Source organism: Haliaeetus albicilla, chromosome 15 (genome assembly GCF_947461875.1).
Source record: "Haliaeetus albicilla chromosome 15, bHalAlb1.1, whole genome shotgun sequence".
In the NCBI taxonomy this organism is placed as follows: domain Eukaryota; kingdom Metazoa; phylum Chordata; class Aves; order Accipitriformes; family Accipitridae; genus Haliaeetus; species Haliaeetus albicilla.
In genome coordinates, this window is record NC_091497.1 from 34043300 (window position 1) to 34068764 (window position 25465).

General features: G+C 44.8%; 2 long non-coding RNA genes across 4 annotated transcripts in view; one reads left to right on the forward strand and one right to left on the reverse strand.

Moving 5' to 3' along the window:
* LOC104324811 (uncharacterized) overlaps positions 1-25465 on the forward strand; it is an 86230-nt gene that overhangs the window by 51950 nt on the left and 8815 nt on the right. The window lies entirely within an intron of this gene.
* LOC138689119 (uncharacterized) lies at positions 4084-5535 on the reverse strand. The gene is made up of 2 exons (XR_011327937.1): positions 4963-5535; positions 4084-4635 (listed from the first exon to the last, which is right to left on the reverse strand). It is a non-coding gene; the product is annotated as an uncharacterized lncRNA (long non-coding RNA).

The window sequence follows — 25465 nt, forward strand, 5'->3', positions numbered from 1 at the left end:
TCCCCGTCCCACCTCGCTGCTCTTGCGACAGAACTCGACGCTTGCTCATCCTCCGGTGAGGAGTTCTCCGCCGGGACTGCTCTGCTGTGGTTAAAAAAAATACTATAATAATAATAAAGAAAGAAAAAATAAATAACGAAAATTACCTAGTTCGAAGACGGACGGTGTTCGGTGTCGCTCAAAAGACGGTTCGTCTTTTGCGTACAAACCCCGTGGTAAAAGTGAATTCTTTTCGTAGCCCTTGCAGTGACGGTGTAAAAATTGAGGGGCGGTGGGAAGTAGTAAGTAGTGGTACTGAAGAATAGATCCAAACTGGGAACCGTGAATAAGCCTTCCTGGAGGGACCCGGACTGAACGGCGGGTAGGTAGGCAATTCCCTTGCTGCTGCTCTGAAAATTGAGGGGAAAATGGGAGTGTGACGCGCTGGCACAATTTTTTTTTTTTTTTTTAACACGCCTCTGAGACAAAAGATAAAAAAAAAAAAAAAGTAGCGTTGCGATGGAAATGGGCGAGGGAAGAGGTGGAACGAGTAAGTACCAACGAGCGGGCACGCCTGCCCCCCCCCAACCCCCCCTTCCAGCAACCCGGAGCCGGGGGCTGAACCTCGGCAAAAGCCAGGGCGTTCGGAAATGTTGCAACAGCGCTGGGGAAGTCTCTAAAGAAAAGCTGAATTGTTCGAACTTAGGTAACTTAAGGAAACTCGGGATGACCTACATTGCTTTTCTGAGTCAGCAGCTGCAGCCCCAAACCCGGCGGGTCCGTCCGCGCTCCCGCCGCCACCCCCCACCCCCCCGGGGGGAGCCGCCCCCCCCGGCTCCCTTCTTCTTCCCGGGTTTACAAGTAAACTCGCTTGGATCGAGACGGTTTCACTTCTGCCGTCAGGAATGCCTCCGCGTTTTGGGTTGGTTTGGGGTTTTTTTGGGGGTGGGTGGGTTTGGTTTTTTTTTTTTTAATTTTTTTGCAGGTTTGCGGACAGAGCAGCGTGCCTGCTTCGGTGGTGGTTTACCGGCTGGTTTGTGAGGGGGAAAGAGAATTTAAGCAGAGGACAAGGTTGTTTTGGGGTTGGTTTTTTTGTTTTTTGTTTTTTTGTTTTTTTTTCTCCCAAGTTTTTAAGAGCTGTACTTTATTTTCCGGAGGGGTACGGATTGTTTCCTGCACCGGGCGGTGGATGCCTTGCAGGGAAAAATCACTACGTGTTGCACGCCGCTTCGCTCTTTAGATAGAGAAGGAAATTCTGAAGTTCCTATCAAAAGCTTACCCAACAGTTTTCCACATTCCTCCTCTAGTGTAATATAAAATTAGCAACGATTAAGCTCCGAATGTCCACACTCTCAAGACTCGTGGTTTAATCCAGTCCGCAGCGAGCTGGGACGGTCGCACCGACCTTTTTTTATTAAACGCACGGGCGGCATCAGGGGAAGAACCAAAAATGTTTTAACATCTTGATTAAAGTAATCTCTGCGCGAAGTTACCGCATCACTCGGGCAAATTGGGCAGTCGGCTTGCTTTTCTATCAAAATGACGAAAAGAGCAGAGATGAAATGACCTCAGAACCCCTCCGCCTTTTGGAAAGAAGCGCTTGCTGCCTCTCCCTTGCCCCCCCCCCGCCGCTCCCCCTCAGTTCTCACTTCTTATTTATCGACACGCCGTTGACATCAGCAAACTGAAACGCCAAAATTCAGCTCCAAATGCCTGGGTTTCCCGGCCAGGTTTGCGCTCCGCTCCGAGCGCCGCTTTTGGTGTTCTTGCCGGTATTCCTGGTACCTTTTGTTTTGCAAACTTTGAGGATTTTATTGGCCAAGTACGGCAACTCGCCCCATTTCGAAATGGGACGGAGAAATCAAATCCCATTTCCTGTCCTTTATTTCTTAAAAAAAAAAAAAACAAACTGTCCACGGCGGTGGTGGGGAGTTGATTTGATGCTCCTCACCACCCGCAGAATTGCAGCAGCTGCGTTTCCTGCAGCAGGGGTATTTCTGAAGAAACCAGCGAAATTCGGAGATAGCGATCGAAAGCAGCTCCCCGTGCCCCTAAGCAAGGGGAGGGAGTTCTGGTTTGGGGGGCTCGGGGAAGGCTTGTTTCTCGGTGGGGAGGTGGCACCTCTCCAAGCCCCGTTTCCCTTCCAGGTGGGTTTGCAGCTGGACACGGGGGGATGTTCCCGCTGCCTCACCCTGGGGACGAGCCAGGGTCGCGCAGCCACCGCCGGCTCTGCGCCAAGTAAAGCCAACGCCTTCGCCTGCCTGGCTTTTTTTTTTTTTTCCCCTGTTTATTCTTTTTTTTTTTTTTTTTTTAAAGAACCCCTAAAATTCCCCCGTGGTGTCACGGAAAGGGAGCGGTGGTAACCGTCACTGGCAGAGCTCTCCCCGCTCACAAGCCCCAAATGTCAAAGGCGGGGGAGAAGGCGTTTGTGCTCAGGGAGGGGGGAAGAAAAAAAAAGAAAAAAAGGAAAAAAAGCAAAGTCAGATCTAGCTGGGGAGGAGAGGGGTGTGAGGAAGGGGAGGGGGGTGAGAAGGAGCTGACACGGTCCCTCTCCGCTTCCAGCGAAGCGGGAGCGGCTCTTCTTCATCCCACTCTCTTCATCGCCGCTTTGCCGGGAACCTCCCGGGCTCCCCCCGCCCCGCACCCCCCCGCACCCTGCGGGGCAGCCCTGGGACCTGCCGACCTCCCCCTGCCCCTCGCTCACCCCCCCCCCCCAGGGCTCGGACAGCCCCCCCCGGGGGGTGGGTGCCGAGGACGGGTGGCGGAGCCACCTCCGTTCCCAAAAGTGGCTCTCTGCGCGGGCAAGCCCACAGAAATGGGCTCGAAAAGCCCGATTTGGGGGAAACCTGTGGAGGGAACGGACGTGACCTGCGCCTGAGAGCGGAGCTGAAGGATCAGCAGCCGCAGTTAACACCAGTCACTTCCACCGAGATTTTGGGGCTTTTATTTTATTTTTTTTTTTTTCGGGCTGGAAACTTTTTTTGGGTGTGCCTAGAGCTGCGTAATTTCGTAATTATTTTTTCAGACACCGTTGTCTATATGCAGCCTGTGCGACCAGGTTGTTAAAGACTGGATGATTTTTTGCTCATTACCAACTGGATCTTTGCAAGGTTTAATTAAGCCCCGTCCGCCTCGTCACGTTTCTTTTCCCGAACAAACTAAGTTCTCTGCTCGGGACTGCTCTGTATTGCGGGACCGAAAAGGTACGATGCGATGTACGCAAAATGATTGTAGCCTTTCGGGATGTTACCGAGGTTAAATGAAAGTCCCGGGACGGTAAGGGCAAAACGCTGGTAGCTGTCCAAGAAGAAAAATCGTTATTTTTAATTGAGTCGAGTTTTGGTTTTGGTTTTGGGGTTTTTTTTGTTTTTTTTTTCTTTCCTAGTGTAGCTGGAAAGTGTCTTTGTTCTGGATAAATTAGTGGAGGCTTTAAAACGTGCTCGTCACGATTGACTGCCGGGGGGGTCTATACAGCGAATAATGACAACCCTTAGCACAGAAGTCCAGTAACCTGGGTTGGGATAGCGGGGTCCCAGCGACGACTTGGCTTTTCCTGGGTTTGGGTTTTTCTTTCTTTCTTTCTTTCTTTTTTTTTTTTTTTAAACTTTCATTATTTCAAAGCTGTGGCCAGGAGCAGGGGGTGTAATTTCAGAAATGCCCCCCCGCCACCGTGGGCCCCCGGGCCGCTTCTCTCCAGCCGCACATATGAAGTTTCTCTCCCCTTTTCGTTCCCCGGTCCAAAGATTTGACTGATAATAACTAAATCTCTGTGTGACGGCTCGCTTTCGTCCCAGGCTCAACATCCAGCTCATCCCCTCGACGTCAGGTTTCTCAGCGTCCCGTTTTCGGACACCTTTTCCCTCGGAGATGTCCCCCAGCCCCTATTTTTATGTGTGTCCCGCCCCTCCCCGTCCCTCTCCCGCCCCAGTGGCACCGGGCTAGCGGTTTCGTCTCTTGTCAGACTTCGCGTAGATTTGGGCGTAAATTCAGGTACTTGGAGCTCTGCAGTCGACCGTGTTGTCCTCCTCTTTGGCATAATTAAATTCAGCGATTTTAAATCTCGTCGTTAAAAGTACCGAATGCAAATACTCGGCACCCTGGGTGTCTGCTGGTACTTTTATTACTCCGGGCACATACGGAATTATTTGACATATAGAAAGAAGCGAAGAATCGCCTCCTTTTAGCAGAAGGTCAAACGGTGCAATTAAGCAAAAAAGTTCAGAGCCAGGAAATGCTGGGATATCGCTGTAAAAAAGCAGCAGCAACCGGGGTTTTTGGTGTTTTGTTGGTTTGTTTTTTTTTTTTCCAAATGTAACCGCCTTTTGGACTTGAGGTCGCTCGGTTATTTACTCGTCCGGGGGAGATACCGAGCTCCCGAGGGGCCCGATTCTGCTCCCAGGGCAGTTCCCGGTGAGGTTGGGGGGGTCCCGGCACTGAAGCCATGCCGCCCTTCCGCTTCGGTCGGGCGAAGCGGGGTGGGGAGCAGATCTGCTCCCCAGGCTTCGTTTGGGCTTCCGGGAAAATGAGTGGTTACGGTAAAATATTCAAATTTTCATAAAATATTCAAAAGCTCGGGTGAGAAACTTTCCGGTGGGCTGGAAATCCGTAAGGACAGAACCGAGAGTGAGACCACCCCGACGAGTCACTTCTGACTCCCTGCAAAAAAAAAAAGCCAGAGGAACTTTCAGGACCAGGTAGTTAACGACAGTCATTGCCACCCCGCTCCGCTCAACCCAAAATGTGCCCCTTCGGGGCAATTTCAGACTCGCCTATTTTCGCCCACCCCTCCTTTAACACCCCCTCCCCCCCTCGGTGCGTCCTACCCCCGGTAGCGGGCTCTCCCAGCGGCCGGGGTTCGTTTTTTCCCCGCTGCCCCCCGGCCCCCCCCGGCCGCCCTGTGCCGGGCAGAGGGACCGGGGACCCCCCGTCATCTGCCCTGCTCTCCCCGGACCGGGACGAGCCGTTCTGCAGGGCTGCAACTACTTTCAAGTCATTAGTGCTTCTTAGTTTTTTGGGGGTTTCTTTTCTTCTCTTTTTTTTTCTTTTTCTTTTTTAATAGTTTCTCTGCACCAGCCTCTTATCTTTTTCTCGCAGACACTCGAGCCAGTGAAACCAGTGGGCGTGCAGGCAGTTGCGGAGATCTCGCTTTTCTCCTTCTCTCCTCTAAAGGCTGCGGTTAAAGAGCTGGCAGCGCGGTGATCCCGCTCCAGCTGCTGCTGCTGGTCAGTACTTACCACCCGACAGTCCTTTATCTCCCGGGTTCAGCTTATTATTATTATTTTTTTTCCCCGGGAGGAAAATGCAAAAGAAATTTGTGTTCGGCCATTTTCTGCAAGCTTGACCCCCCCAGCTGCGGATTTATCCGTGCTCGGACTTCCCCGGGGCGGGGGGGGGGGGCTGAAGCGTTGCTGGCGTTTCCCTGCGCACGGTAATTCTGCAAACAAGCGGCACAGCCGGGCTGCAAAGCGACCTGTGGGTCCCATCGGCAGAGCCCCCGGCTCCTTTCCCCCTCTGTGTCCCCGCGGCAGTGGCCGTGGGCTGTCGCGGGCCACGATTAACCCTTCCCGTGGCCCTGGGACTGTCACCGAGGGGTGCGCTCGGCGAGTCCCTCCTGGCTGGGACACGGGGCGAGGCGGGGGGAACGCGTGGGGGGAAGATGGGCACCCGCGGAGGAGCTGGGACAGTGCTGGTACTGTGCTGGGACAGTCCTCGGCTCTGCTGGGAAAGCATGGGACAGCGCTGGGACAGTCTGGGACTGTGCTCGGGCAGTGCTGGGACAGTCTGGGACTGCCCCGGAACAATTAGGATAGTGGTGGGACCGTGCTGGGACAGTGCTGGGACAGTTAGGGTAGTGCTGGGACATCCTGGGATGGTGCTGGGACAAAGCTGGGGCAGGCTGGGACTGTCCTGGTGCAGTCTGGGACAGTGCTGGGACAGTTAGGACAGCGCTGGGACAGTCTGGTCTTGTCCTGGGACAGTTAGGATAGTGCTGGGACATCCTGGGATGGTGCTGGGATTGTCCTGGGACAGTCTGGGACAGTCTGGGACTGTCCTGGGACAGTTAGGATAGCGGTGGGACTGTCCTGGGACTGTCCTCGGAGACTTCGGATAGTGCTGGGACATCCTGGGATGGTGCTGGGACAAAGCTGGGGCAGGCTGGGACAGTCTGGGACTGTCCTGGGACAGTTAGGATAGCGGTGGGACTGTCCTGGGACTGTCCTCGGAGACTTCGGATAGTGCTGGGACATCCTGGGATGGTGCTGGGATTGTCCTGGGACAGTTAGGATAGCGGTGGGACTGTCCTGGGACTGTCCTCGGAGACTTTGGATAGTGCTGGGACATCCTGGGACGGTGCTGGGATTGTTCTGGGACAGTCTGGGACAGTGCTGGGACAGTTAGGATAGCGGTGGGACTGTCCTGGGACAGTCCTAGGAGACTTCGGATAGTGCTGGGACATCCTGGGACGGTGCTGGGACGGTGCTGGGAGAGGGCAGCGCCAGGAGGAGCGAGCGGCCGAGCCAGGTCGGGGGCAGGCAGGGCAGGGAGCGGGGGAGCTCGGCTTCCCCCGTTCCAGCGGAGAGCTCGCCGGGGACACCCCCGGCCCCGGCCGCCCCTCCCCGCGCCCTCCGATACGAGGGGCTGCCGTGCCCGCAGCCCGGGTCTCTTCCAGGCGAACGCCGGTGGCGAGCCCCGGAGCTCGGAAAGGCGGCTTGGACCACCGGCCCCTTCTGGCTCCTCCGCTGCTGCCCCGCTACCCCTGGCCGTCTCCTCCCTCCTTTGGTTGGGGGTTTTGGGGGCGTTGGGGGTTTGGTTTTTTTTTAATTTTCCCTCCTGGAGACCCCCGGCTGCCGCCCCCCCACCTCCTCGCCAGCTCCGGTCCGTCCGTGCGGCTGCCCCGGAGCGGCACCCCGAAATGCTCCGGCTAACAGAGCTCCTGCCCCTGCCTTTGCGGTGGCGGAATCGGGCCCCTTAGCTGGAAGGGAAAGGGCAAAAGGCAAAGATAAAAAACTGCCATACACTTTTTTTTTTTTTTTTTTAAATTATCTTTTCAACGTAGAGTTCTGTTTGCATCTCAGCCGTGGCCTTCTAGAGCTCCCGAGCAAGCTGAAAGCTGCTGGAGTACCTTCTGTATCTGCGAGTGTGGGACAACGGTTCTAGCAGTATATTTATTATTTAGAGCCATATTTATTATCCACATTTATTATATAGAGCTATATCAAAGATGTCAACACTCATCTATTGAACTTGAGAATTATTTGTGCTCTGAAATGCCGGTGGCTCTGAAAAGATGTTTTCTTCATTACTTTTGCTTAGATATCGATACAAAATGCAGGTCTTTCTTGGCCAGGTGCATTTAGCAGACCAAATTAATTAAAGATGTGTGTTTCGTACAATCCCACAGGACAACTTTAGTCACCAGTGAAATTTTATTTGACTTGGCAATGTAACAGTGGGGATTTGACTCATCAAGATGTAAATTAAGAGTAAACAGAGAAAAAATGCTTCTCTGCATATATCTGAATGTATATTTCCTCATTTTAATAGATAAATATTACTTCTCAGTCATAAATTAATAAGCGCTCTAGAGGGAATTCAGGGAAGAGTAACCAAATGATTAGTGTACTAAAGGGCTAATGTATGGAGAAACTTTGTTCAATATCTGTAACATACATCTGCATAGCTAAAAATGAAAGTAGTTTGGGCAATGAAATGTATGCGTTTGTGGCCGGGGAGATTTGCAATGTGCAAAGGTAATAGTACTGCTCCTGCTGAAGTGCTCATGCGTACTAGCCGTGCTCAGGGCTTTAGGATGGCCCTAGGTTCCAGCCTAGAATTCAAACTGGTTTTGGGTTGTTGCTTCAAGGTATGCCAACTTGAGAGAGAAATGAGATTTCTGAAGCTTCACATGCCTGTCCTGTTGTATCACCTAACCCTATGTGACTTAATGTGCAACTACATATTTGTCACTCTTCTGAGAGTCCAGATTTTCTCACGTATTTCACAGCAATTGAAGCACTTGATCTGGGACTTTGTATCCTACCTTAGAGGCTAGGTCCCTGAAGTCTGGATATGGTAGCATCTAGCGTATTGGTACTGTACCAGTTATGTTTCTTTGAGCTTATATTGCAGTCATTCTTCCCCACAAAGAAACAAAAGGGTGTTGGGGAAAACATCCGAAGGAGAAGAATGTGTCCTCAGGATTAGCATTTCTTCACTTTAATAAGTATTTTTGAAATTATTTTTATCATCAGCTTTTACATCCTGTTCTTGTTTGTATGTTGCCTCCTTGGCTTACTTGGGTAAGATCACTTTTGGGGAGTCCAGAAACCATCTAACTCATTAGACCAATTCTGTATACTAACTTACAGTGATTATGGAGAGTTGTAGCGTGCTTATAAAATGTAAGTCATGCCATAGCCATGATGGCTTAAGGATGTAAGCAAGACAGATAAAAATTATAAAATATTATATGAAAAGGAAGTCTTGTTAGTTATTAAAAGCATGTCAGTGTAAAATGATGTTCAGAAGGTATTTGCCCATCGCAAAATCATCACCTTATTTTAGTAAATGCAACTTGCCTTTTATTACACCTCAAGGAGTGGCTCAACTCTGTGTGACGCTACAAAAGCTCTAAGTTAACACAATCAGCACATCTTTGTATAGACCCTTGCTTTCCACATGTAACACACAACCGTTTCTAGTACAACTTGGCTATCTCTGGTACAGATCTCAGGAAAGAGACCAGCAACACCTGATTCACTGCCCAGAAGTATGCTTCTTTCAGAAACTTTGGCAAAGTTTTCTATCTGAGACTCTCATCCATCTGAGAGCATCTTGAATTATTTGGTGCTTGGGTAGCTCGTATGGGACCATAGGCCTGGATCCCCAAATGTCATCTGGGATCCTTGGGCATCTGACTCCTGTTTAAGTATTTCTTGTCAGGGAGTAGGACATAAGTATCTGAGTAGCTTTAGATTTTGAGCCTCGTTTTTTTTTCTTAGGCATTATATCAAAGATCTCTCGTTGCACCTGTAAATGTACATTTACTAGAAAGTAACCCTGGACAGGAATATCCTGCTTCTAATGAAGGGGTTTCAGCTGCTCCGGTCTAGTGTCCTGCATGGCACAGTTAGAGAACTGAGCCTCATTTTGTAATTGGCAGGAGGTGAGACTATTGTAGAAGTAAATCTCTTTGCTCCCGAGAACAGCAGAGAAGCATCAGTCTGTTGAAAAGGCACTTAGAGCCTCCAACGTTAAGCCCATACAACTTCATTTGGAAGGAAAAAGAAGAAATCTCAGAAAGGGTGGAAGAAAGTATGGGTGGGGGAAAATGAAAAAAAGTGGGGTGGGGTGGCACGACAAGAATGAGAAGAGGAAGGCGTGCGTCTGAGATATCCAGGGTCATATATAAATCAATATGTAACTGGGCAACTTACATAATGCTCTCAAAACTCATATTGTAAATAATATGACAATAGAAAGAATCGTAGCTGGGGGATATTTTCGTGAGTATGGGGAGGTGGAAGTTTTGTGCTTCTCTTCAGTAGAAACTAGTTTCAGCTGCACTGGAGCCATTCATTAATGCAGTGCCACTCGGGAGGCCTTATCTGAAAGCAGTGATTACGTCTTCATAATAATTTTGAGGAAGAAAAGACTTTTCATTGTTGTCATAATTAAAATAGTTATTTTCATTACATTTTTTCGTTTATTTCTAAATTTGGATGGCTACTGCAGGAGCAGGTGCAGGATATAACATCAGTCTGAGCAACTGGCCTATCTCAGCGTCCCAGGAAAATCAGCTGCTTGCCCACCTCATGCCAAGTTTGAGTGAAGAAATGGCCCTTGCGTGGTCTCCCAAAGCTCAACAGGTTGAGGGTCAATCAAAGGCTTCCTATCAGGCAAGAAGCAATCTGCACTGGGGCCTTCCTGTAACAACGAATGCCTTCCCAGAAGCTCTCGCTGACAAATTAGAATTCATAGTACTCTGCCTGAATGTGTTTTATCATGCAGAAGGCAATTACATGGAACCAGTTTAAAATACATAGGTTATTGATATCACATAGGTATGCACGCTAATTGTATCAGCTGACTGAAGAAATGAGACAAGGCTAATTAGCAGAATTAGGGTTTTTTAACAGTAGCTCTGAACGTTCTCCTGCCAGAATTGCTGCCCTCAAAGAGCTTTCTAGAATACATACATGCTCTTGCCACCTTACTACAAAAGTAATCTACTGGGAAAATCTGTGATTGGCTCTACTCCTTCCCTTTGGAGCCCTAGATCTCCGAGGAAGGAAAATAAGCATGTCATGTGAAAACCCCCTAAAGTTTGTACTTGATATTTTAACTTCCCTTTGCAAGGCAGCTGCTGCATCTGCACGTGTGGGAATCTGGTGAGCCACACAATCTTAGGCTGAGGATTTCTATTCACTAGGGATTAGCTGAACTGTTTTCCTAAATCAGTCACCAGATCTGGATTCCAAATTAACAAAGTGGTGCTGAGCAATAATGTAGACTCTAGGTAGCAGCTTTGCAAACTTATTCAATGAAAGCATTATAAAAGCAGGCTAACTGCCTTAGCTTTAGTGCAGTGAACTCTGAGAACTAGCGGACTTACTGAATTTATAACAAGTAAAAAGCGCAGGTTCATTCAGCTCCAAGGATGCTGAATGAGAAATGCTGGTCTTTGCACAATTACTCTGAACGCAACTACACATAACAGAAAAGTTTAGAAGATGCAGAATGACTGTGTCCTAGAAAATAGCGTTAGAAGGGACCTCAGAGATCAGTGAACCTCTCCCTATGCCCTGATGACCCGCTGTCCCTCTGTCTTTCCCATTTGTCTAGCCTGTTCCTAAAGACATCCAGGGGTGGAGGTTTCACACACCCCTCAGGCAATCTGTGCCAGTGTTTAACCATGCCTCAAGCAGGTAGTCTTTTCTTGGCATGTAGTCACCTGTAGACTAAACCATGCCAGTCCTTTTGCTTTTTCCTAATAGGTGTCTTTTTTTTTTTTTGACCTCTGACAATTGTTATCTCTCTTTTCTGAACTCTGTCCAATTTCTCTTTTGCTGTATCTCAAACTAGACTCGGTATTTGAGGGAAGACTTTGCTGCTGCTGAGGGAGCAGACAACTCAAGTCTCCTAAAGGCAGTCTTACTCTTTATGTATCCCACTACGGGGTTTGCTTTTTTTTTTTTTTTAATTGCAGCAGAGCCCGGCTGTGCTCCCCTAGCTCCTTTCTACAAGGCTGCGGTCTTACAATTCTTGCCTAGCCTGTATTTGTGCAGTGTGAAAGTGTAGGACTTCGCATAGGTCCTTATTGGTTTGCCACCTATTTTTAAGACTATTTCTCCAATTTGTCAAGGTAATCTGAATTTCAGTTTTATCTTCCAGTGAGCTGGCAGCCTCTATTAGCATGAGGTTATCTTCAGTGATGAATAAGCACGTTTTATCTTCCCCCATTCAGGTTGTTAATGGAAATACTGAGAAGCCCCAAATTTAGCACAGACTCCTGGGGAATCCCACTCTATACATCCTACTATTTCAATAACTAACCATTGATAAATGCTTCTAGTGAATGACTTCCCAGGCAGTTTGTACTCATCCTATAGTAGTTTCCTCTAAACTGTGTTTCTTTGCCTTAGGTAGAAGAATAATCCATGTCAGTGTCAAAAACAGTCAAGATATGACACCTCCTGCTTCTCCCATCTGTTACCCTGTTGCAGAAGGAAACTAGATTAGTATGTCACCACCTAGTCTTATCCCAGAAAAGACTATATATGCTTAATTCAAGCCTTTATGCGGTGTGGAGCAGCAGTTCCCAAACTACGGCCTCAAGCGAAGGCACTGCCTCTGAAGGGAGGCACCAACCTGGCTGAAATCAGAGCGGAGAAGCGGGGCTCACGAGCTGAACTTCAGCTGTCAGCGTTAATGTGGGGTCACAGCCTGGGCAGTGGGGCTGCTAAAGCAATCTGATGTGAGACGCTGCCTTACAGCCTTTTTCCATCCATCTTTTCTGCAGGTGAATATGATGTCTTGAGGCACTAGTGTTTGAGCCAAGTGACTTTCAGATGCTATTTGTAGCAAAAGAAAAAGAAACCAGGTGGATCTCTGGAACACACCAAAAGAAAAAGAAACCATTAAAATACGACTTTTGTGTAGATACATAATGAAAATGCGCAGAAGATGTCCTGCAGAGGGACAGGGGAAGTACAACATGCAGCCAGAGATCTGAAACCTCCAGTCATTAACTTGATCATCCTCAGTAGCGCATGCCAAGATGGAATAACTCTTAGGGACAACTTGATGCATGTAGATATCATTTATCTTTAGAGGTGTACAGCATACATCATGTCACATCACACTTCTTTATAGTCAGAAGAGAGAATTAGGTACTTTGAGTATAATATATATAATATATATTTTATATATATATATATAAAATTCCTCTAGTTTGTTTTAGAGAGGAGGTGCACCCCTAAATACCCATTTGTGCAGAGCATGATCTGACCTGTCAGCTGTAGACATCCATATTTTATATGTCTAATGTTAAGTTATACATTTTTTGCTTTTTGTGTCAGATGCATAACAAATCACTTCTGGTCTCTTAATTCTTATGAAAAGAGGGGCAATATGTCCACATTGGGAATGCCCTGTTAATTTGAATTTTAGGAAAGCTTGATATTAGCAGGGCACTATTTACATGTGCAATATCTAAATGCCTCCAATTATAACTCCAAATATAAGCATAAGCTTCTAATCTGCTGGATATATCACTTCTCTCATCACTGCCATCATTCCTCTTGTTGTCTGGTTAAGAACCACGGGTTTAGCTGGAAAATCTTAAGAAAGAGGAAGGCTTTATGGCTCGCATTAGGGAGTTCCTATTAAGAAACTGCCAGTCACAGAGCACAAAAACCTCTTATCTGTGAGACACGGAAGTTAATCTCAATAGATTTCTAATGCAGATGTACTAAATAGTATTAAACACCTGCGCAGATACTTATTCAGAGTGTAAATCCAATATCGTATAATTCACTTCACTTGGTTGATCCAGATTAATTTTCTCAAAGCGCCTTGTCTAGACAAATCCTGAGCATGTCTTTGGCCTGATAACAGAGCTAAACCGTCTGTGCTATGGTATCTGTGGATCCGGGTGGCGAGTGTCACTGACGGGGAATCCCAGACCCACTGACTTCTACATTGCTACTCGAGGGGGTATAGAAGCCAAAAATGGCATGGGAATTTTATTGTAATCTGATAGATCTGACGACCTTGTTAATTCATACAGTCACAAATATTAAAGTCTGGTAGCATGTGTGACTACTCTTTTAGGCTTGGCATATAAAAGCCCAACATGCTGAACAGCAATTTTGAAGGGGGTTTTCCCAGGGCACAGAGAAGAGCCATCATACGTATCCAGTTATAGCAGTGTGCAGAGCATGAGACACCCCATTTATGCTAGACTTTTCCCCCAGACTTCTATGATGCAGATAAGAATGTCTGTCCTGAAACTGAATTGGGAAATTCAATTGAATCCTAAAACTTGGTAAAAACTCCTAAGAAATAGATAACAGTAACACAATAATTCATTGCAGAAGGGAAGAAGCATTAGCAGGTGAACCCCATGCAGATGTAAAAAACCACTTGGCTTTAAAATGTTAATTGCCGTGTTTATACTTCTCCTCCTGAATGTTGCTTTGCTGGAAGGCTTTGTAGTATTGCCATAGGACCCCACAGAAGTGGTGAGTATATGCTTGGGCCATCTAGAACAAATTACAAAGTATTTTTTCGTCCCTGGGCACCAGGTCATTGAAATATAATGCCAGAAAATTGCCTTAATTCAGTTCAAATGATTGGCATCGTTTCTGAGAAGGTACATGGCTTCAACAGTTAGAAGATTATGAAAGTTGCAGTTTTCATGGTGATCCTGCAACCCATCTGTTTTGAAAAGGTCAGAATGAGATCATACTTCTGGGTCTGTGTTAGCATTATGCTGCAGGGAAGTCACTGAAGAAAATGAAAGCGATCTTTACATGTTACAGAGAGAATACTGCTGCATTCTTTCAAGTTTTCTTTGGTATCTGTTTCAGGGAGTTTAGAGGCAACTTAAAAAGATACAAAAATACTGCATGAAATTGCACACGCAGTTTTGTATCACTTTGCTACGTCATCTATTTACTATGCTAAGTCATTGATGTGGTTGTAAATGCGAGTCTGATTTTTACACATTAAAATGAAGAAATTGCTCAGTTTGTATTTACAGATTTAACAATAATGTAGTTATGCACTTTTTTCAATTTGCAAGTGGTACTCTCCCCCCGCCCCCCCAATAAATAAGACAGGAAGACTAGTGACAAGTGACATGGAGAAGGCTGAGGTACTCATCAATTTTTTTGGCTCAGATTTCAATGGTAATGTCCCTTCCCACATCTCTCAAGCCCCTGAACTTCAAGATGGGGACTGGGAGAGCAAAGTCCCTCCCACTGTAAGACAAGACCAGGTTTGTGACCACCTGAGGAACCTGAACATACATAAGTCTGTGGGACCTGACGAGATCCATCCCAGAGTCCTGCGGGAATTGGCTGATGTAGCTGCCAAGCCACTCTCCATGGTATTTGAAAAGTTATGGCAGTCAGGTGAAGTCCCTGGTAACTGGAAAGAGGGAAACATTGCACCCATTTTTAAAAAGGGTGGAACTACCGACCTGTCAGCCTCCCCTCTGTGCCTGGGAAGGTCATGGAACAAGGAGAAAGGGCAATGGTTTTAAACTGAAAGAGGGTAGGTTTAGATTAGACATAAGGAAGAAATTTGTTATGATGAGGGTGGTAAGGCACTGGCATCGGTTGCCCAGAGAAGCTGTGGATGCCCCATCCCTGGAAGTGTTCGCAACCAGGTTGGACAGGGCTTTGAGCAACCTGGTCTAGTGAAAGATGTCCCTGTCCGTAGCAGGGGTGTTGGAACTAAATGATCTTTAAAGGTCCCTTCTGACCCAAACTATTCTATGATTCTATTATCTATTTTTAAAATGTGGCTATTTAAAAGAGATTTTTTTTTTCTTAAGACTAGGTCAATATTACTGGCTGGTATTATTTAAAAGAGTGAGATAAGTCAGAGTGTCCTAATTCTGGATATGCCGCATTGTTGTAGTGAAAGGCAAGTCATATTTTTGCTTCTGTATCTCTAAAATGGGATGTTATCACAGAATTATAGGAAGCAGTGCTAAAGCAGATCTGAGGTCACCTACTCCTTCCCTCTGATCAAGGCAGAATTAAATATACCTGTGTTCTCCTTAACAGGTATTTGACTAACCTGCTTTCCAAGACCTCCAAGAATAGAGATTTCAGAACCTCTCAAGGTGGTTCACTCCAGTGTTTAATAATTTTAGAAAAGTGTCCTTTATGACATGTGTAAGTTATATGTACAATCCTGACCTGTAACCTGAATCTCTTTTGCTGGAAGTTAAGCCCATTGCTACCTTTTCTGGGTTTTGACTTGAACTGGCTTGAGAATAACTTATTTTTCTTGACCTCCAGCCATTCTTGCAGCTTTACTTTTATTTTCCATCTTTCCTGATGTGCAGTGCCCCAAACTGGATGCAATGTAACCTGTGCCAAACAGAGTGGAAGGGTTCCTTCATATGGCTTGTCAGGTGTACATCCCATCATATTATGATGGCTTTTTTTCATAACCAGATGACACTGTTGATTAATCTTCAGCTTATTAATTTTTTTCTCAGAACTGCTCCTTAGCCTATGATACACCATCCTTCATGTGCTGCCTAAGTGTAGAGCTTTATTCTTGTCTCAGTAGAATTGCCTCCTATTGTTTTCAGGCCATTTCTCCATTTTGTTAAGATCATTTCATTCATTACTAAGCTAGTCTGGAATATTCACCTATCTGCCAGAGAGAGTTGTGAGGCCTGGGAGAGATTTTAGACCCTTACCTTTGGGGTAAATATAGGTGTCCACACATGAGTTGGGTGTCTAAATACCCTGTGTAGTCAAACTAGTCAATACAATCAATTGAGCTTAGAGACAATTCATCTCACTCTTACGTAGACATCTACATTTGGTCAGCTGAACAGATTATTCATGGTACCCTTCATCATTAATTAATGTTAATTCAGTGTAAACATATCAAAGGAGGTCTGTAGGCCTCCTCTAGCTTGGATGACAGTATGAAATAACATAATAAAGCTCTCTGAGAAAGACATTACAACAATTTTATAGGTTGTGCAGTAGGAACTGGAAGTAGGAGCCCCAATTATGCCTTTCTTTCTCATCTCTTTGTTCACATGGAACATCTCTGCCTCTCACCTGCCTACTTCTAGTTTTTAATTATGAAAATATTATGGAGGAATCTTGTTACAAAGCAAGACAAAAAGCTTATTTTTCTCCAAGTCTGTTAAATCACAGAACATATACTTTCTCTGCACAGGACTCCATCCAAGGGTGAAAAGCGGCCCCAAACTCTGCAAATCTCTACCTTTTGATTCCTTGGCAAACAAGTAGATCAGCCCTAGTGTTTGCTTGCATATATTAGTTAGGGATAGTTTGTTACTACTGTACTTTTTGTTGCTGTATTTTTTGTTACGGTAGGTGTTTCTCTGTGTTTGTTGGCAAATAAATAAAATAATAGTTAATATAAGTGCGATTTCTTTTAATGGTCAGCTTTATGAAATTGCCAGGCTTTAAGCCATATGTAAAAGAAGTATGGCATGGTGGCTGTAATCTATGTTCTGCTCTTGAGAAATAGGCCACATTCCTTCCAAACGTGCAGTTTGACATTCGTTGTGAATGCCCAGAGAAGACTTGGGAGTCAAAATTGTTGGTCTTTGTAGTGTGGAAGACCATGATGTTAGTATCACCTCCTAGATGCATCTGTGCCATAAGGCACCAATGTTTTCCCTGAAATGCAGATGTCTAGGGTGGGATTCTTCTAATCTAAATGTAGATGTCTGCAATATGGATGTTTGTATCTAAGCATGTCACCTTAGGTAACGTTTATGGTTAAAGGAGAGGAGTAGGTAATTCTGGGGGATTATTCATCTGACCCATTTTTGACATTTTTGACATGAGAAGAACCACATGTTAGAAGTATCTGTTTCTCTCCTCTAGTGTCCTGTTAACAAGAGGGCTGAGGCCACCCACTGCCACCAGCTGCACCCGAGACCAGTGTTTCCAGAAGACTAGTCCAGTAACAGCAGTCAGTTGCCACTGAGGCCCACAGAGAAAGGGAGGACAGCTCTTGGCTAGCCTTTCGGTCACCCTCATTGATACCGAACAAGAAAAGGACACAAAACAGTGAGGCCGACTGAGCCAGTGCATCGCAGCTGGCACTGCAACAGGCAGCGGAGGTTGAACTCTCAGAAGCAAAAGCATAACTAATTTTAGTTTTTAGATCTTTAGTATCTTCCCAGTCACTGATAAAACTGTCATCTTCAAGGAACACAAAGTCCCAATATTTTTGTCTGATACTACAACTACATCTCCTCCTTCTGCCCCTGATAGTATTGATGTTCTCAGATGATATCTCTGGACTAGATTCACTCTAGAAGGGCAAAAACCTATATTTCTAGAGAGAAAGTCCTCTCCTTGGATTTCCATTTGGCTACAGGAATTATTTTTCATCATAGGTTGCAGTGAGGAGCTACAATCCAGCCAATCCTTCTGGTGTCTTTGTTGTCAGGAAAAAATGATCTATCAAAGCTCATTTAGTGGGAGCTTCAGCCAGCCACTTATGAGTGCTGATTCTTTGTTATTTTCTCATTATGTGGTTCCTAGGTTTCTAAAGGTCTTGACATACATTCTCTACCAATAAGAAAAAATCCTTCTTCCTGAGATTTAAGCATGTTGCTTTTATCTTTAACGGAGCCACGTTTAAGTGTCTGTCATCATGTTCACTAAATCATCTGTCAATGAAATCCACATTTTTCGTAGCCATTACCTCAGCTCAGGGATAAATAAAGTTCTAGCTTTTATGTCTAATCCTCCATATTATTTTCAGGTGGATAGGGTAACACTGAGGCCACATCTTAAATTTATTCTAAAGGTGGTTTGAGACTTCTTATTAATCAGTATATCCACTTACCGATATTTTTTCCCAGGAGCCAGCTCACCGGTAGAAGGATCAAAATGTTGATCCTTCTCGAACACACTGCCTTAGCCAGACAAAGCTCTTCTGCAAATCTGTGATGCTCTTTGGTCTCAAACAGCCTTTGTTGTTCAGGATCAAATCTAAAAAGATGTAACCTCAACTTCAAACTCACTCGAAGTGAGTTAGCAGACTTTATCAGAGCCACATTTGATGTTATCAGAGCAGATCCACCAACCCATCTCAAGGCATACACAACCAGAGCACAAGGTACTGCCACAGCATCTGCTGGCAGGGTTCCAGTAGCTGAGGGCTGTAGAGGCACCATGCAATCGCTGGTACTCACATTTACGAAGCAGTACTTGTGCTGGTAGCACAAAGGCTTGAAGGACACTGATTCTTCGGTCCTCGTTTCAATGGATAGCGCGCATTTAGTGGTGTGACTGCACTCCCAACGAAACACCCAGGAGGAGTTTCACCGGTGCCAGAACTTGAAGAAAGAAGAGTGGTTGCCTTCGTCACTGTAATTCTTCAATATGTTCTTTGTGTGTAGCTCCCACAACCGGCCCTTCTGTTCCCCGGGTGCAAGGCTTGTCGTGGGGACTGAAGAAGTGGGTGGTGATCTGTTTACATGCTTGTGGGATGAAAAGCAGAGGTGAGCAGGTTATGCACACACCTTGTTGTGGGCACATAGCAATATTAGAAACATTTGAATTCTTATGCAGAAGAGACATACCATTTAGAATGGGTTTTGCCTGCACAAAGCATCCTGAAGTATCATAGCTGTTACAAGGTCAGGGACCCTCTGTATTATTCCTTGTAAAACACTTGATGGGAAACACAGTGCTATATCTTTGCCGAGTATTCTCATTGTTATTATTATTAGCAGCAAAGAACCTATGGTTGCTAACACTATTACTAAGAGTCATGAGTTTTTTCATAAGAATTAGACCTCATCAGAAATCAGAAGCAGGGTTTGTTTTGTGTGCTGCTGAATTTTCTTTATTAAACCCAGTGATATATAGCAAGATTACATGCCAGCCCACAGAAGTCCTTCAGAGTTGTTATTTTAAATCTGAATCAATGAACAATTTATTCTGAAGCCTTTCAAATGTGTATGCATATGCATTATATACATATATACTCTCTCTCTCTCTCTCTCTATGTAGTGACAAAGCAAGTAGTTTAATACATTTTATGGGTCCAGCCTGCAGTTCTGCATACATGAACTTGTGTGTGGTCAAGGAGGCTTGCATATTTTTGAACTCTAAGTTGGCCTAATAAAAGATATCAGACTACAGTGCTTGCTTTGTCAACCCTGTTTTGCTGGTTCAGAATGACTTGCAAGCTTAATTTTCAATTTTTAACATAAAAACCAAGAAAAAGAAGTGTTTACTTACTGCAAGGAGTTGATTCCGTGTTAATGACCCTGACGGAGGTTTGTACACAAGGTACAGATTGTTGCCAATTTGATGTATATTCATGTTACAGAATATGAAAATGTGAAGTTATACCATCTTGAGGATTTTGTTTTTATAAGTAGGATTGGTTAAAAAAACCTTTAAGTAATCATACCGTGTGTTTGATGGTGGAAATTAGTATGAATGTTTCTGGCAGTGGAATGATGTGATGTGGTTATGCGTTTCTGTTTTCACTGCCTGCTCAATATTGGCCTTTTACAAATACAGATTACCATGTCGATGGAAGGAATTTACAGCTTTGGCCCCCTTGTCTCACTCTGTGTTACAGCACCTTTTTTGTACTTTATGTTACATATCCTCCCAACTGTATTTTTCTGACAGAAAAAGGAAATGTCTGTGGACTGAGATCCTGAAAACGTGTGAGCTTTACTATTTAATTGGATGAAATGAGTATTATTTCCCACTTACCTTGATTTCCTGTGGGGTGAAAATCTTGCTCCTCTGAAACCAGTAGCAAACTTTCTGCTGAGTACGACAGGATAGAGGGTTCATCAGTGATCCCTTACCAGCTAGTGACATTCCATACTGGAAGCTCAGAAAAAAACCAACCCCTTAACAATGACGATGGTAGAAAGAATACTTTTAAAAAATCAGGAGTTAGAACTGTCAAATAAAATCCACAAATAAAACCCAAGCTGAATGCAAAAGCTATACGTATGATAGGTTCGGTATTGTTAGTTTTGGGGCCTCACGGCACAGATAGAGCTGCAAGATCCGTTTGGGTTATGTGGGCTGTTACACTACATCCCTTACTTACCTCATCTTGTGGGCAAGGAGCTGCTTGCTCTGACTTCATGGAATTGCAGCTGTATTTGTGGAGTGCTCTCGTCCTTTGGCACTCCCTCCCCTGTACATTAATAAGGTTTGAGTGCACCAGCATTTTCTCTGGAAGCAAACTTCAAAATTTGTCTTTAATCCTGATGCAATGCATATTCAGAATTTTTTCTTTTCCTGGAGTTTAGTTCCAGAGGAAAACATACTTGACTGGTGCTCCCACGAGCCAGCTGCAGTTTGTAACAATAATTAACAGTAAGATACTGCAGCAGAAATGGGGAGCAGAGAAATGCAGTCCAGCAGCTTCAGTTATGCAGTTCTGTTCACTTCTAAGGATTCCAAAGTGCTTAACAAACAATATTACAGGCAGGACGGGCAGCTCTGCCCATGGTGAAGGTTTCCTAATGCTTCCTGTTATAAGATTCTGGTTTTGTTTTTTTCAGAGCTTTGCCGAACTTTATGTGTTTAGGCTAAATTTATTTTTATCCAATGTCGGTCTCTAGGTGTCTTGTTTTATTTTGTTTTAATTTTTGAATTGAAAAGTGGTTGAACTATTTATAAGAAGGCAGCTAGCAAAAAATATGTTTTTCTGCTTATGTAAAAAAAATAAAAATCTGCCCCCTGTATTTTAAAAGGTTTTGCAGCAAAGACAGACCTTTCTCTGCCTTTGAATCAGGTATGTGCCTTTTGCCATCCTCACAAAGCCTTTCAAATTTGGTTGACTGTTTCAAGATGTGGAAAAAAACACGGTTACCAAATATTCCATAGAGATTTACTAAAGCCTAACAGCAAATATTTCCAGAGATTTCATCTTCTCCGCCTCGCACAGCTCCTTCCCGTGATCAGACTTTCCAGACACCGTCCTCGCAGAATGACTGAGCAGTCACCAGCTGGGTGCACCAGAGGCCAAACCAGGGACAACCCCCATAGTGCTGTCCCTGGGCATTGCTGTGAGCTGCAGCGATCCCACGAGAGTAGGGATCCTGTCCCTCTGGAGCTGGAATGCTACTCAGGGCTCCCAAATTTTATCCTTCGTGTGCTGTTGGCAAGCCTCCAGCATAGTTTCTCTTTGCCGTTAGCCTCAATGCACGTAGAGGGTTGGACAACCTCAACAAGGCGCTGAGCAACCACATCTAATGTTGGGATTAGTCTCCTGCTTTGAGCAGGGAGTGGGACCACATGAGCTCCTGATGTCCTTCCACCCTGAGTTAGTCCACGGCCCTGTGATTCTTTGCTGTCCGTTTCCCTATTAGTCTGTGAGGGCCTGAAGGCACCATCCTAGCTGAAGGGTCTCTGTGGGTATGATGCACATAGTGGGAATAGTCTTCATTAGTTTGTTTTTAAAAACAAGTATATGCAAAACGCCTTGTTGAGATAATATTCAAGCAATGTGGATGAGTATCCTAAAATGAAGAATGACAGAATGATCTCTGCAGCCTCAGTATGCTTCCGACATATGTTTGTGTTGGAACACTGACTCTAGTTTGGGGACTGCACTGTGTTTTTTCCCATGCGGCTTCATCCCTGGATCTAGCACGGCTCTGCCCTGGAGCTGAAGCAGCACCGAAGAGAATAGGTGGACGGTAACTGCAGAACTCCAGCTCACTTGTTGAGAAGGTGCAAGGTATTTTCTGAATGAAGCAGGGCATGGTGGAAAAAAAGAAAACAAGGTCTCTGGGTTAAGGGAGTGGAATTCTGCTCTGGAGAGCTGGACAGTATCCTTGCCTCTTCTACCATGCTCCTGTGTGGTAATGGGCAAACATTTCCCAAGTGGTTATTAATTGCCAGAAGAGCCTTTCTGCTTGTGCCAGTAGTATCTGGAACAAGATGATTGTGCAAATGTCATCCATCAATCACAACTCTTTCTTTGGTAACGTCATATATGACATTCCATTTAATAAAGCCTTCATCAAGTCAGGTTAGGTGATTGTTAGTTCCTTGTATCTGTTTATCATCTAATGTTCACTTTCTATTTATATTTACACATACTTATAATTATTTATAAATGATTATTTGGCAGCGAATCAGGCAAACTATCTCGAAAATCTCTGAAATTCATGGAAATGTTCAGGCAGCATATGAGATTGTTTTTCAAACCTCAGCAGGCTTAATTAGATCCTGCAGTTCATTCATTTGCACTGAAGTCAATTGGAGTTTTGCATGTGGAAAGTCTGCGAGATCAAAAATTATGCCCAATGGGCACATAGCTCTATAGAAGAAAATGTCAGCTCCGGATGGTAGTATTTTTGACTTCTCATCGGTTAGACTCTTTCTCCCCCCTCACTTTTTTTCTCTTTCTCAATTAGCTTTTCTTGCATTTTTATGTGAGTGGTTTTGAAAGGGTTCCTGGAAAAAAAAACTTGCTGCTTATACTGTACATGTTTTCATTTACAGATCACTGAAATGGATAGGCAGATAAATAAATAGATAGGGTTTTCTGATCTTGTGAAATATGTTGCATAATATAAACCCCTCTTCTAAGGCTGTTTTGTCAAATATGTCAAATGATATTTTTGGAATTATATTTCTGGAATATATTTTCAGAGTTCCTTATTGCTGTTCTTGATCTATGCACCCTTGTTTGACAGTCCCTTAATCTCTCCGATATAAACTGAATGAATAGCAGCATTTAAAAACATGGCTTCAGGGACTCCTTAGGAGGTTTCTTTGTAAGTGTACATTTACTAGTTCATCTGTAAATTTATTTTATGAGGTGTTTAAACCTCAAGAAAACTGAAAAGCATAATATTAATGCCTGGTTTACATCTACTGAAGTCAATGGGAACTTTGCAATTGATTTTAATGGTAGCCTACGTCCTCTAATTATGAAAGTGGCAAGGATGATATACACAAAACCACAAGGAGAGTTTTCTGTTTCATCATATCCTATTCTGTTTGCAGATGCACAAGCAAACTATAATGTGGTTTGTTCTTGAATTAAACAATTCAGTGTTTGGACCTAATCCTGAACCACGTCGCTACTTTAGGTGGTGTTTTGCTTCTCAAAAGGTCGTGGAATGCTCATTCTCTGTGTGGCTCACGAAGGTGACATGGTAGGAAATCCAGCCAAATTTTCAAAAGGCTTTTGAGAATTACGCTTTTCATTTTGATCTTACATCTGCCCCATGGTATGAGTAATGGAAGAAGTTGATGAAGCAGTTTTCTTCCTAATTGTCTCAGTTTTTTTCATGTGATCAATTTTGACAAGGTTCCTGGAAAGGCACATAATATCTGTAGCGCATATGTAAATGTTTTCCCTTAAGGTTCGCTGAAGTGTAGTAGAAAGTTTCCATCACACTATCGTAATCCCAGGCATCATGTTCGTATCGTGTTAGTGAAAGTGAGTGAGAGTGCACCACAACAAAAAAAGACTCCTCAAATTCAGCTTTTTTTCTGTTAGTGTAACAAGAGCAGCAGTCTGAACAGGCTAGATCTGGTAAGTAATTTGTAGTAGTAAATAATGCTAGACAAAAATTCCCACAAGCTTCTTGTTGAGTCTGCTTCAGAGGTATTACTCATTTGGTGGCTGAAATGCTGGTCTTGCTTCACATTTTGAATGCTTGTGAAAGATTTAAATATTTTGTTGGTAACTGGAGCCGGTAGCGCACTGCGCACAAGAGCTCATCAAAAGTTTTCGGATGGGGCCGTGCTCAGCTGGAAAATGCCATTTGTGCGGGGTGAAAATGCCGTCCCTGGGCCGCATCAGCTCCACCAAAGCCCCCGAGGGATCCGAGCTGGGGGGCTGCTGCCCCGTCCCCACCGCCTGTGCCAGCCACCCCTCGGGTCTCCACCGGGCTGACCAGACCACCGGCGTGGCGATAAATAACAAAGTGGGTAAAGTCACCTCTTAAGGTGGACAAAAACTACACCGCCAAAATTAAAAGGGAATAAATTCTGGTTGTTCCACCCTCCTTCCCAAGTCTCCCCCTGCCCCAGCACCGCCAGCTCCCACCTTGTCCGTGCGGTGGGCTGGCAGCTCTCTGGCTTTCTCCCCTTGCCTCCTGCCAGGCTGGTGGGGGATCAGACCTTTCTGGTCCCCCCCTTCCCCAAGCCTCCCGGGTCCTCAGGCTGCAGCCCCTCCAGGCTACCCAGCCCCGAGGCTTCCCAATTCACAAGCAGCTGCTTTTTTTGAGGTATCCCAGTGTTAGGGCAGCTGGGAGCGCAGCAGCCCTGGGGTTTGTTCTGTCCAGTGATGCAATTCTTTGGGAGGGAGCTGGAAATATCGTATACTGGCTTGCTCAAAAAAACCCAGTGTGTCATAAATTCTCCCTCAGGAAAAAAGTGGTTATTAGTATTTATTGCTGGCCTAACACAAAATTTGTCTGTGTCAAAATTACTTTGGGAAAAGTTAGTTAAAAGAGAACATGTAGAGATCATTCCCGATGGCTGCTGTAGCCCTTAGTTCACCTTTATCATCTAGACGTGAACAGACATCTCTGTAGTGTAATTAGAGAAATAAATAACGACTGGAAATTATGTCTTTATGGGAGACTTAGACTCCTAGATGTAGGTTGGAGGAAGGCGTGCAGAAGTAGGGACCTATCTCTCAAGGTACCTATTAACATGGTACATGAAATACTTCTTCACAAAATGACTTCTCAACCAATCCTATTTAGACTTTGTTGTGATAAGCACCATGGCTTCTGTGGAAGAATAAAAATAGAAGAAGCTTTGAAGCAAGTACTCACAAGTCTACTGTGTTTACACTAAATAGAAAAATAAATAGAAGCAGGACTGTAGTTAAGGTTCCTGATTTTGAAAAGGAAAATTTTGATAAACTACGTGAATTAATTACTGCAGTCATCTGGGTTGAGGAGCCAAGGGGTTGAAATGTGGAGGAGGTGTACAGTGTTTAAAGTTTCAGATGTGAAACTACCTAGAACTTATATCCCAAACAAAAGAAAAAAATAGTCGGAAAAGACACTGTATCTAATTTGATGGGTAATCATCACAGAAAATATGTTGGTAGGCAAGGCAGGGGCAGAGGAGAAAGAGGGATCAGCAAAGAAAGTCGTGTCTCAGAAGGCAGGATATGTGGGAATAAAGTAAAAACAAATGAAAGGAGCTTGAGAGAAATACCAAAGAGTGCTTCATCTAGAAGAAATGTGGTAAAGAGAAAGGGTCCTGTGCCGTGA